General features: G+C 43.5%; 1 long non-coding RNA gene across 1 annotated transcript; it reads left to right on the top strand.

The window, feature by feature from the left end:
* Nucleotides 1-6,222: 6,222 nt before the first annotated feature.
* On the top strand, nucleotides 6,223-13,805 carry LOC132343882 (uncharacterized). The gene is made up of 2 exons (XR_009492892.1): nucleotides 6,223-6,680; nucleotides 11,459-13,805. It is a non-coding gene; the product is annotated as an uncharacterized lncRNA (long non-coding RNA).
* The last annotated feature ends 287 nt before the right edge of the window (nucleotides 13,806-14,092 follow it).

The following is a 14,092-nucleotide window of genomic DNA, read 5'->3' as shown; positions in this document are numbered from 1 at the left end:
ATTCCACGGCTGTTATGGCAACACCACTCAATTCAGCCTCCTGGAACCAAAGATTCGAGTTGTCCTTGTTGCTGGGCCGAACAATTGTTAAGTGATGGAGTTAGTTACTCAAGCCTCATTTCTCCCACACATTTGCTTCCGTGTCCCTACCACGTCCCTAACCTGGGTTTCTGACAGAGAGTCAGAGTCTCCACCCTTTTCACAACACCCATTTGCCCCAACTTCTGTGGCCTCCTCTCTGCAAACGCTCCTGGCCATTTGAAATCCACATTGTGGTTCATCTCAGGTGGGGTCCATGCAGTCAATCATCTTCAAGGTCAATGTTGTCATTGTTGTTCAGTTGCTAAGTCGTGTCCAACTCTTTGTGACCCTGTGGACTGCAGCACGCCAGGATTCCCTGTCCTACACTGTCTCCTGGAGTTTGTTCAGTTTCACGTCTGTTGATGAATTTGGTCCACTGATGAGTTGGTGATGCTATCTGACCATCTTATCCTCTACCACCCTCTTGTCCTTTTGCCTTCAATCTTTCCCAGCATCAGGATCTTTCCCAATGAGTCATCTCTTCATCAGGGCAATGCCCCCCATGCCCCCCCAAAACCTACTAGAATCATTGTTCATCTCCCCACCCCGGTACCAAAGGTCAAGTCAGAAAAACAACGATTAATGCATAAAACAAACAATAATGCATAAAACAAACAATAATGCATATATGTGAGATCTAGAAAATTGGTACAGATGAACCTGTTTGCAAGAAATAGAGACACAGATGTAGAGAACAAATGTATGGATGCTAAGACGGTAAGGGAGGTGGGTTGACTTGAGAGATTTGGATTGACATATATACACTAATATGTATAAAACAAAAAACTAATGAGAACCTACTGTATAGCACAGGGAATTCTACTCAGTGCTCTGTGGTGATCTAAATGAGAAGGAAATCCAAAAAAGTATGGATATATGTATAACTGGTTCATTTCGCTGTACAGCAGAAACTAACTCAACATGTTAAAGCAACTATAACTCATTTTTTTTACAAAAAGGGTCAGTTCTGCCATCCGAAATAGCTCAGCTGGAATTCCATCACCTCCATTAGCTTTGTTCGTAGTGATGCTTCCTAAGGCCCCCTTGACTTCACCTTCCAGGATGTCTGGCTCTAGGTGAGTGATCACACCATTGTGGTTATCTGGGTCATGCAGATCTTTTTTTGTACAGTTCTTCTGTGTATTCTTGCCACCTCTTCTTATATCTTCTGCTTCTGTTAGGTCCATACCATTTCTGTCCTTTATTGTGCCCATCTTTGCATGAAATGTTCCCTTGGTATCTCTAATTTTCTTGAAGAGGTCTCTAGTCTTCCCACTCTTGTTTTCCTCTATTTCTTTGCATTGATCACTGAGAAAGGCTTTCTTATTTCTCCTTGATATTCTTTGGAACTCTGCATTCAAATGGGTATATCTTTCCTTTTCTCCTTTGCCTTTCACTTCTCTTCTTTTCTCAGCTATTTGTAAGGCCTCCTCATTTTGCCTTTTTTGTATTTCTTTTTCCTGGGGATGGTCTTGATCCATGCCTCCTGTATAATGTCATGAATCTCCAGGCACTCTGTCTATCAGATCTAATCCCTTGAATCTATTTGTCACTTTCACTGTATAATCATAAGGGATTTGATTTAGGTCATACCTGAATGGTCTAGTGGTTTTCCCTACTTTCTTCAATTTGTCTGAATCTGGCAATAAGGAGTTCATGATCTGAGCCACAGTCAGCTCCTGGTCTTGTTTTTGCTGACTTTATAGAGTCTTTCCATCTTCAGCTGTGAAGAATATAATCAATCTGATTTAGGTATTAACCGTCTGGTGATGTCCATGTGTAGAGTCTCCTCTTGTGTTGTTGAAAGAGGGTGTTTGCTATGACCAGTGCATCCTCTGGGCAAAACTCTCGAGGAAACAATGAGAACGATGAGACACTTTATTTTTGGGGGCTCCAAAATCACTGCAGATGGTGACTGCAGCCATGAAATTAAAAGACGCTTGCTCCTTGGAAGAAAAGCTATGACCAATCTAGACAGCATATTAAAAAGCAAAGGTCCATCTAGTCAAAGCTATGGTTTTTCCAGTAGTCAAGTATGGATATGAAAGTTGGACTATAAAGGAAGCTGAGCGCCGAAGAATTGATGCTTTTGAACTGTGGTGTTGGAGAAGACTCTTGAGAGTCCCTTGGACTGCAAGGAGATCCAACCAGTCCATCCTAAAGGAAATCAGTCCTGAATTTTCATTGGAAGGACAGATGCTGAAGCTGAAATCCAATACTTTGGCCACCTGATGCAAGGACTAACTCATTTGAAAAGACCCTGATGCTTAGAAAGATTGAAAGCAGGAGGAGAAGGGGACGACAGAGGATGAGATGGTTGGATGGCATCACCGACTCAATGGACATGGGTTTGAGTAAGCTCTGAGAGTTGGTTATGGGCAGGGAAGCCTGGTATGCTGCAGTCCATGGGGTTGCAAAGAGTCGGACACGACTGAATGACTGAACTGAACTCAACTGTCCTGCCATCTCAACAAGAGACACACTCTTCCTCCCCTCTTCTCTCTCCATACACTCCCAATTCTTAAAATGTCACCTCTTTGAAGGCCAATTCAAGCTCACCTTTCCCAAGGAGCCCTACCTGGCTGGGTCCAATCACTGCTCCAAGGCAATTAAGTACATTAACAGCACAGCAGACATCCGTTGACACATATCAAACCACCCAGTCAGGCTGATCCTGATGTGGACACTCCAGCATCCCTGAGCTGTCTCTTCATATCTAACCAGTGTTTCCTCTCCTCCTGCCTGAGGTCACTTTATAGAATCCAGACCAACAGCCAGCACGCTGTGAACCATGAAATCCATGACCATCCACTAAGCTGGTCACAACACGTCCTTGTCTGTTTCCTCACCCCTAACATAACAGAGTTGGACCAGATGGTCTTGAAAGTTCCTTCCTGTTCTGATACTATATGGTTCTATCAAAAGATGAGTTTGTGCTTATGCTTTTACTCCCAAGCAGAGCCATTTTTTGAAAGATATTTTGATGTTTTAGGAATCCATAAAGAAGTTGTAAGAGGTCAGTCTAATTTAGGATCAGTAAAGGAAACATAATGATGTCCCTTTATGGATCTTAGAGGGGCCTGAGGCCAGTGTACTCATCAATATAGCTTTACTTAGCTACACCCGTGTGTTTGTGTGTCCATTTGCACACTTGTGTGCCATGCCTTTTTGGACGTGTTCTGCCTCATCATTCAATTTTGGGGGGCGGTGCTCAGATAACAGGGGTGTAGGCGGGGAGAGGAGGGAGATCTGCCTTCTAGTCCTCTCTGTGATGCTGCCCAAGTCACGTCTTTTCTCTGTGGCCCGAGTACCCCCAGGTATCAGGGTCTAGTTCCTTTGTCCTCCTGAAGCCAGGATGGTGTGAGGACACACACCAGGCTTCTCGTCTCGCCGGTGGAGAGAGCCCAGAGAGAGTTTTGAGCCTCTGGGAGCCCCAGCAGCCTTCCCCAACCCCAGAGAATGGTTTTCACGATGGATGTCAAGTGTCTGGCACAGCAGCCTCTGCCATAGCAGGTGGCATTGGAAAAAATACCAGAACATCAAGACAAGCTTCGTCCTGTCATTTGCTTCCTGCTGCCTGTGTATCTGGCACGTTCGGCCCTGCTGAAGCGCTCTGGATGGGGAGTTACCTGGAGAGGTGGGGTAAGCCGTGGAGAGAGGAGAGGCCGCGTGTGGACCGGGGCGGCAGCGCGTGCCGTGGGTCGGTCAGCATTGCCTCTGCCATCTGCTCTGGTTCTGATTCTGAGGCGGGAAATGCTGGCAAGCCGGGGCCCAGGCCTCTCTTCCCCACCCCCTGGCCCCAGCTCTTCCTCCACCATCTCCTGGGAAGTTGTCCAGAGACCCTGACCCTACCTGACTCTTCACTGGCATTGCCCCCTCCCCCCGACACCATTCCCTGCAAACACAGATGGGTGTGAGGGACAGCATTGAAGTCACCACTGCGGGGGCAATGTTACTGCTATTTGTTGAGTCCTCATGAGGGGCAGGCTGTATCCTCAGTGCTCAGTGTGCACCGTTTAATATTCATGAGACCACCATGGAGCCATAATCATCATCATTACTGCTTATATACAAGGGAGGAGGCCGAGACTCACAGACACTGAGCTGCTGAAGGGGGTCACACAGTGTCCTCTGGAATCAGGATCTGACCCCCGGGGCTGGCTGGTTGCAGTCTGTGCTCTTCAATGGGGGCACCTACTCTTCTCTGGGGCTCTCACCTGTCCCCCATCCCGCCCAACGAGGGGAAATAGAAAGGCACGGAAGGAGGAAGAAAACAGCAGACCCAGAGGCTAAGAGGCAGCCGCAGAGTGAGACGCAAGACCAGAAATGGGCAGGGCTGCACCTGCCGAGGGGCCACAGACGGGTGAGCGGTGAAAATGTGTCGCTCGGCCATGTCCCCAGCTCAGGATGTTCACCAGGCTCTGGGCTTACAGAGAGAGAGGGAGCAGAGAGAAAGAGAAGGGGAGAGTCAGAGAGAGACAGAAAGGAGAGAAAAAGAAGGAGTGATGGGAGGAGACACACAGAGAGAGACAGAGGAAGGGAGAGATGCTAAGAGAGACGGAGCAGAGAAAAAGAGAGGGAGAGATGGAGAAACAGAGACAAAGAGGAAAGAATGGGAAGAGACAGAGAGAGGGGAGAAAAAGAGAGATGCAGAGACAGACACAGAGGGAGGCAGAGCCAGAGACAGGGAGAGACAGAGAACCTCCTACATCCCCAGCTTTCTGGACCTCAGATTCACCTCCTCACCACCCCATCAGGGTTTTCTCTCCACTGCAAGCATGGATTTCAGGTGGTGAATTCTAGCACGAGCTTGGCACTTGGTCCCCACCACCTGCACCCATGAGGTGCCCTCTTCCCTGGCATCCCAGGAGAAGAGACCAGAATGTGGAGACTGATCTAGAGGGGAAGCCCAGACCCCAAATTCCAGCTGCATTCAATCCTTAGCTCCTTGGCTGGCTGGGTGTATGGCCCACCCTCTGATCCTTAGCCATGATCTTAGCCATGACTCCTGACAGAGGGAGCGATCTAGTTGGGATCGTGCAGAAAGTGGCTCAAATTCTGGGTGGAAGAAGCACAACTTCCAACCATCACAACGTGGACCCAGCACAACTTTCTGGCCTCCTCTCCACCATCCTTTGTCCCTGCCCCTTATTCACAAGCTCCCCCCCAGCCACCTTCACGTGCCCCGGCCACTCCGACCTCCCTGACCTCATGCATCCTTCTCCGTGTCAGAATATCCTTTCCCCACCTGGAAATCTACTCATTCAAGGCCAGGATCAAACAGCAGCTCCTCTGCAAATAAAAATGATGGGGAAGCAGCAGAGACTGTAGAGGAGTTTTGTAGGAAGTGAGGCGCCTACAGCCTCCACCTCCTCATTTTCCCTCTTCGCTCATCATCATCCAACTTCTGTTCCCAGGGACTCTCAACAAGACAAAGGACGCTTAATAGATCTTCTAGGGCCCACTTAAGGATCTGGCTGGATCCAAAGCCCCAGGGCCTCATTAGTGATCTTCTCTGCCTGCTGGGGCACCTAAGGAGCCTGATGGTCTCAGAAGGCTGGAGAGGGAATTGGGACCTGGGACTGGGGTAGTCCTGAGAGAGGCTGAAACTGTTGGGCCAAGGGGACAGGAAGCCACCACCCTGATGCGATCAAGAGACTGTCTGCTGCAAGAGCTGGGGGTAGACTTGAACCGGGGGGGATGAACAGCCCAAAGCAGCTTGGCAGATGGCTCCCTGGAGAGAAGAGAGGGAGGTTCCTGCTCCCTCCATGTTTCCCCAGTTTGAACCAAGGGGCGGCCAGGAGACTGAAGATCTCAGGATGGGCTGACTGGTGTAACTGGTGGGGGTAGACATTTTCATCCTTATCCGCATCCTCAGCATCACCACCACCATCCCATGTTCAGCAACAGAAGCTCTGGACAGCAAAATCCAGCTACACAGACTTCTTGTGTTCTTCTGCCCACTTACACAGAAAATCATAGCATTGCAGAATACATGGTCTTCTATCCTGCTGTTCCCAATTAACACTGAGTTACATACACTTCCCATGTTGCTACCTATTTTTGTAACTAAGGGTTAATTTTACTTCTTTTTAAAAATACAAAATACTTGGCTCAAATTTCAAAGGGTATACAATGTTGGGAAGCGTAGTGCAAAATAGCTGTAAAAGGAGAAAGTCCTTGGGAAAATGGTGAAGGGCCAGAAGTACGCGGCTTTGCACTACGGACAGAAAGACATCTCCTGCCTTTGGTTATGCTCGGCGCCAAGAGTTAATAATAATTAGGGATGTTACTTGTGAGAGCGGGTTGTGGGAGAAGCCCATGAGTCATTTAGAGCGCACTGTCCTTGAAATGGTTCTACTGATTATGTTAACTCCGTATGCGCTCTGCTGGCCGCATACTTTGAGCTCTTCGTTCCTGCTTCTATAAAAAATCTTGACTGCAGAAATCAACTTGTCAGTCCTTGCAAGAGACTGTCCAAGTGTCCTTCATTCAGGTTCGTCGCTTCCAAGTCCTGGGGAGAAAAACCCCAACAAGGGGCGCCCGAACAGGGACTTGAGAGAAAGGCTGAACAAAGCGACCAGCCCCTGCAGAAAGAGGTAAGCAGGATGGGACAACATAGCAGTAAAATTCCTTTCATTTCTATAATGCATCATTTTTTGAAACAAAACGGTGTTAATGTTTCAAGAGATCAGTTGAATGACTGCTATCATATACTAGTGGAACATAAACCATGGTTCCCGGAGGAGGGGACGCTTGATCTTGATGTATGGAAAAGGGTTAAAAATAATATTTTGTGAGCATATCGGCAAGGGTTACATGGTCACTCATACAGGCTATCATAGAACAAATTGAAGGGCATAACGTTGATTTGGAAGTAAAAACTATTCGATCTTTACATGAATATGAGCTTAAGGAAGAAGATATGCAAGGTGCTTTGAAATATAAGAATGTTATGCTCAATCAGACACAATCCTTAGAAAAACAACTTAGAGACATATATATACAGGATATGTCAAAACTGAAGCCACTTGGAACGGAGGTCATTTCATTCAACGGACAGCCCAAATCTAAGGTTTTTCCTTCTGCTCCGCCTGTAACAGCAATTGCTAACTTTGCTCATACTAATCATTTCACTCCTCCTTGGGAGATGCCTGCTTGAACTTTCGCTTTCCCAATGTAATTTAATCAACCTGCCCAAGACCAAAATACTTGGGCTAATCTAGATTTTGGCATGTTGTCTAGCTTTAAGAAAGCATGTACCTACTTGTACGGTACATGGTAGGTACATACGGAAAGTATGGACCTACTTCTCCTTACTGTATAGAATTTCTCAGAGGATGGGCTGACTGTTGGATGCCATATGATTTTTTTCAAGTAGCAAAGATGGTTTTAAATCCTCACCAATTACTGCAATGGCCAATGTGGGTTAATGATGAGGCCTGACAGCTGATGATTGACAAGCAATCTCATGGTAACCCTGCCAATTTAACCTATGATATACTCACTGGAACAAGAGCCATGGTGGATATGATTGCGCAACTAGCTAATATTACCCCTTAGATGTTACATTTCATTAAAGAAACTGCCTGCAGGGCATAAGCAAAGGTTGATAGCACTAACTCTGATGGTTCATTTGTTAAGATTATTCAAGGACATGAAGAGGAATATTCTCAATTTATAGGAAAATTAAAGGATGCAATTGAGAAATCTATTAAGGATGTGACTTTACAAAATATTATTTTAAAACAACTTGCTTTTGAAAATGCTAATGAGGAATGTCGATCCGTGCTCAGACCTATTCGAGAGACTGGCTCTCTTATGGAATATTTGAAAGCATGTAGGGACATCGGGTCTATGTCCCATAGAGCAAAATTAGCAGCATTGGAAACCTTTAATGTACAAAAGGCTGCTAATACCAAATGTTTTAACTGTGGGAAGCCCGGCCATATGAAAAAACAATGTCGCCTGCCAACACAAGCCGGAAAAAATACTACTACTTCTAATAGGAAGAGACCCCCAGGAGTATGTCCAAGATGTAAAAGGGGGTTTCATTGGCTGAATGAATGTCATTCTAAATTTGATAAGGATAGAAACACTTTGAACCCCGGTGCACAGCAAAAACAACAGGGAAACTGATAAAGGGGCCATCCTCTAGCCCCACTACAAAAGGAGGACCTAGCGTTATGACGCTACAAGCAGCTACATCTAAGAGTGCTCGCATTGATATACCTAGTCCTTATGACATGGAACTAATAGAATTATACAACCCCCACAAAGTTCCCACTGGATATTATGGCCCGATTCCACCTGGGACAGTGGGACTGATTTTGGGACGTAGTAGCTGCACAATGAGAGGTTTAATGGTTTTGACCGGTGTTGTGGACGAAGATTATGAAGGGGAAATACATGTTATGGTAAATGTTGTGAAAACAGGAAATGCATACTTAAAAAAGGGGAACGTTTTGCACAATTATTACTTTTGCCATATGTTAAACCAATGAAGGCATCTGATAAAATTCGGCAGGGAGGCTTTGGCAGTACCAACCTTACTGCTGCACTATCCACCTTATTAAAGGAACATCAGAAACCCATGCTTACTTTACGCATACAGGGAAAGAATTTCACAGGCATGTTAGATACTGGAGCTGACATTTCAATCATTAGAGCTGCAGAGTGGCCCCTCGATTGGGGTAAGGTTATGGCTCCTTCTAGACTATTAGGAATGGATAAAACTGATGCCACACAAACTTTCGTCAGTGCATCCTATTTACAAGTGTATGGCCCTGATCAAATTGTAGCTTATCTTAAACCATATATTACTAATATCCCAATCAATTTATGGGGACAGGATTTTCTTGAACAAACAAAAGCCACAATTTCTTTAAATGAACCTTTTTAATGGGGGCCATTGAGTTAATAACACTGCACCTCAATTGGGAATCTGATACTCCAGTATGGACACCTCAATGGCCCCTAACTAAAGAAAAACTGGCAGCTCGTATGCAATTAGTTAATGAACAATTACAAAAGGCTCATATAGAACCTTCATTTTCCCCATGGAATCCCCCTATTTTTGTAATAAAAAAGAAATCAGGAAAATGACGAATGTTAATAGATTTAAGAAATGTTAATAGTACCATGTCACCTATGGGACCCTTACAACCTGGATTGCCCTCCCCTTCTATGGTACCAAAAGGATGGTCTGTAGTTATTATTGACTTACAAGACTGCTTTTTTACTATACCTTTTCACCCTAAAGATAGAAAACATTTTGCCTTTTCAGTTCCTTCTATAAATCACATCCTCCTGTTAAAAGATTCCAATGGAAGGTGCTACCTCAGGAAATGATGAACTCCCCTACCATTTGCCAATATCTCATATCTGTTTTATTACAACCCATTAGAGACAAATATCCTACTGCGTTTATAATTCATTATATGGATGATATACTTCTTTCTATGGAATCTGAATTCTGTTTGCAACAGTTATATAATGAAGTTACTACTACTTTTCAAAATCATGGCCTGCTTGTAGCACCAGATAAAATTCACTGGAAAGCACCCTTTAATTATTTAGGACATGTTATGGAAGAATCTAAAATCCAACCTCAAAAAACTCAAATTTCTGTGCAATCTCTACGCACGCTGAATGATTTTCAAAAATTGCTAGGAGATATTAATTGGCTACGGCCATCTGTTGGCGTCCCCACCTATGCCTTACAAAATCTATTTAAAATTTTAGAGGGATCCCCTGACCCTAATAGCCCTAGGCAGCTAACAAAAGAGGCCAAAGAAGAACTGGCCTTAATGGAGAAATGCATCCAACAATCTTTTTCAACTCGGCTAGATTACGATCAACCAGTTTCTTCATATATATTCCCTACTGGACATTTGCCCAGTGCAATTATAGCTCAGCATAGCCCAATAGAATGGGTATATTTACACACTTAACAGTCTAAAAAAATTGTATCCTATATTGAGAAAATAGGGCACTTAATTGTGTCAGGAAGAAGCCGTGTACAAACTTTGACTGGATTTGATCCATATGCAATACACGTTCCCTTGACAAAAAAGGAATTGCAAAATGCCTTACAGTATAACCTGACCATGCAAATGGCATTAAGTGATTTTCAGAATGTTATCTCATTTCATCTGCTGAAAGGAAAATCGTGGGACTTTCTACAATGTACTAAATTCATTGTAACTAATATCATTGCATCCCAGCCTATTTCCAATGCACCCACCTATTTCATTGATGGCAACAAGAAAGGCATAGCAGGGATTGTCGGCCCTGATATCAAAGAGAAATTGCCCACTACCTATTCTTCAGTACAAAGAGTTGAGTTGTATGCTTTATATGCTCTTTTGTCACTTCAACCATTATCCTTCAATGTAGATACTGATTCCAAATACCTTGCTTCCCTTTTTCCTGATTTTGTTACCGCCTTTTCATACAACCTAGATGAAGAATTATATACTCTCTTTTCACAGACTCAAGCTTTAATTCGCTCACATATGGAACCTTCCTTTATTGCACATATACGTGCTCATTCAGGTTTACCTGGCCCTCTGGTCGCAAGAAATGATGCTGTTGACAGGCTCATAGCTCCCATTTTTACATCTACCAGTGACGAACATGCTAATCTTCATACCAATGCTAACAGATTGCACTCTAAATACCATATTCCTCTCACGGAAGCGTGGCATATTATTAAAACCTGTGATGTCTGCGCCCCTCTGCACGTGCGTACTATGATTTCAGGAGTTAATCCCCGAGGGCAACAGCCTAACTCCCTTTGGCAATCTGATTTCACTCACTGTTCCTTAGGAAAGTTTTCTTTGCTTTTTGTCTCAGTTGATACATTTTCAGGCTTTATCTGGGCAGTACCTGTCTCTTCAGAATCCAGCAAACACGCCATTTCTGCACTCTTACTCACCTTCCCCGTTATGGGGATTCCTTCTGTCTTGAAAACAGACAATGGACCTGCATTCACCTCGCATTTGTTTCATTCATTTTTATCAGAATGGAACATAACACACATTACAGGAATACCCTATAATCCTCAGGGTCAAGCCATTATTGAAAGAGCCCACCGCACCTAAAACTCATTTATTAAAACAGAAAGGGGGAATATGGAAGAGGAGATACACTTCTTATCCCATGAACCCTCAATTACTATCATCTTTAACTCTTTATTCCCTGAATTTTTTAAACTTAACAAAAAATAATTCTGACACTCGTGCAGATAGACATTTTGCAGAAGACAAAAACAGCAAATTAAAAATCAATACACCAATATGGTATAAGCAATTTAATCAGTGGCTGCCAGGAATCTTACGACTTCTAGGCAAGGGTTATGGTCTTGTCATTGCAGATGGAGAGGAAATCTGGGTTCCCCTTCACCACGTCCGCTACTGAGAAGGACCCCAAGACCGGACTCCCTCGGGAAGTGACGAAGTTGACACAAAGGGTCTTGTCAATGACCCTGGAGGAGCCAATGAGGAAACGCCATCGTCTGAATCCTTACCCGACATGGGCTCAAGTGAAAACATGACTCATCAGGCTGAGCAGACACTGAAGAGTACTGGAACTCCTATGACTCCAGAGAAGCTGTTTCTGGCAATGTAAACTGTTCTGAAGAGCAGGAGGAACATCATAATTGCTCCTGGTTTAATAGATCAAGCATTGGAGGCTTTCATAAATCTAAGACAAGTTTCTGGACTGATAAGGACATATTGCTGAATTGGTATAAAGGGGGCTTATCACCCCCACGACCCAGGATTGTCGTCCCCATTGTGGGGCCAGAGCGATGGCACACTTGGAAAACTCCAGCAGCCTTAGAGCACTTCGCTAGTGTTTATGAGACTATGGGTGTGTTTCGTCCTTCTAATTATACCTTCCTATATAATAGTACTGGCTATATTCAATCATGTGTTCACCTTCCGTACTTGTTTATTGTAGGGCATTTTGATATTGACTTATCAGCCAAGATTGTCAATTGTACTGCATGTGCATTGTATACCTGCCTTAATCACATCATTTCATATCACAATGCTAGCATTGCACTAGTTAAACAAAGATCTGAGTTATGGCTTCCCGTAAACTTAATTGAGCCTTGGACTGATTCTGTATTTCCTTCTGTATTGTTGAAAATTAGGCTTAGGTGATCTAAGCGCATCATTGGGTGGATTATTGCAGGCATCTTAAGCCTTATCTCCATTGTGACTGTAGGAACTTTGTCTGGTACGGCTTTACATAATTCTATACAAAATCGTGATTTTATTACTGCTTGGCACAAAGACTCTCATGATCTGTGGACTCGACAAGCTCAAATAGATCAGCAATTACAAACACGAATTAATGAGTTACAAACTGTGGTTATCTACTTAGGAGATCAAATGCAGCAACTGACTTTCCGAACACGTATACGCTGTCACTGGAATTTTACTTCTTTTTGTCTGACTAACATGCCCTATAATAGCACTGAATATCCTTGGAATAAGGTTAAGGCGCATTTGCAGGATCTCGCAAGTAACTCAAGTTTAGACATCAATTTGTTGAAACAACAAGTTGCTAATTTTCAAGTTCGGGTACCTAGAGAATTGTATAGCACTCAATTCTACAATACTTTAACCAAAACCCTATCGTCTCTAGACCCTAGAGCTTGGCTTTCAGGAAGCAATATTTTCATATATGTATTATCACCCTGCTCTTTTTGTCCTTGATTATAGGATACAGAAGTCTCTAATCAAGACTCCGTGCCTCCCACAATGGAGTCCAACTAGCCGCCACAGTGCTTAATTTAAAAACAAAAGGAGGATATGTTGGGAAGCGTAGTGCAAAATAGCCGTAAAAGGAGAAAGTCCTTGGGAAAATGGCGAAGGGCCAGAAGTACGCGGCTTTGCACTACGGACAGAAAGACATCTCCTGCCTTTGGTTATGCTCGGCGCCAAGAGTTAATAATAATTAGGGATGTTACTTGTGAGAGCAGGTTGTGGGAGAAGCCCATATGTCATTTAGAGCGCACTGTCCTTGAAATGTTTCTACTGATTATGTGTTAACTCCGTATGCGCTCTGCTGGCCGCATACTTTGAGCTCTTTGTTCCTGCTTCTATAAAAAAGCTTGACTGCAGAAATCAACTTGTCAGTCCTTGCAAGAGACTGTCCAAGTGTCCTTCATTCTGGTTCGTTGCTTCCAAGTCCCAGGGAGAAAAACCCCAACATACAAGAATACAGTCTGCCCCCTGCAAGAACCCTGACTCCAAACTCACCCAATGGCAATGGATTTTTATCAGATTCCTATTTCTCCTCATAGAGATCTAGGTACATACACATACATGTGTGCTATTTACTCTTTAAGATTTTTCTGACCATTTAAAAAATCTCTATTAAATTTATTACATTACTGCTTCTGTTTTATGTTTTGGTTTTTGGCCACGAGGCATGGGGGATCTTAGCTCCCAGATCAGGGATTGAACCTACATTGGAAGGCAAAATCTTTAACCACTGGCCCACTAGGGGAAGTCCCTGATTTACTCTTTCTGATTGACAAAACACGAGCGCTGTCCCCAAACTATTATGTATATGTCGTCTTTTGTTTAGCAATATATCTTGGAAATCATCCTGTATTGGTAAAATTTTAGTTTATTAAATAAACACTGTTGCTATTGCACAGCAACAAAGACCAAGAACAGCCAAAAATAAATAAAATTTTAAAAAGATTTCTTGCCTACATTTTCTTATTAAACATTTACAGTTTGGTTTAAAAGAAACAGTTAAATGTTTAATCCATATGCAATTGATTCTTAAATTCAGCACTATAAATACAACTTTATTCTATTTTTACCAGATGTTGGCCATCATTTAAAATGTACATTATAATCGATACATAACAGACCTACAGAAAAGTGCACAAAATAATGGTAGAGTTGAATGAATGCTCACAAAGTGATAAAATGGAATATTGCCAGAATTCCAGAAATCCTTCTTACCCAAGGAAGACAGTAGT

Source organism: Bos taurus, chromosome 25 (genome assembly GCF_002263795.3).
Source record: "Bos taurus isolate L1 Dominette 01449 registration number 42190680 breed Hereford chromosome 25, ARS-UCD2.0, whole genome shotgun sequence".
Classification (NCBI taxonomy): domain Eukaryota; kingdom Metazoa; phylum Chordata; class Mammalia; order Artiodactyla; family Bovidae; genus Bos; species Bos taurus.
Note: the sequence above shows the minus strand (reverse complement) of the source record. Positions and strands in the feature narration are given on the sequence as shown.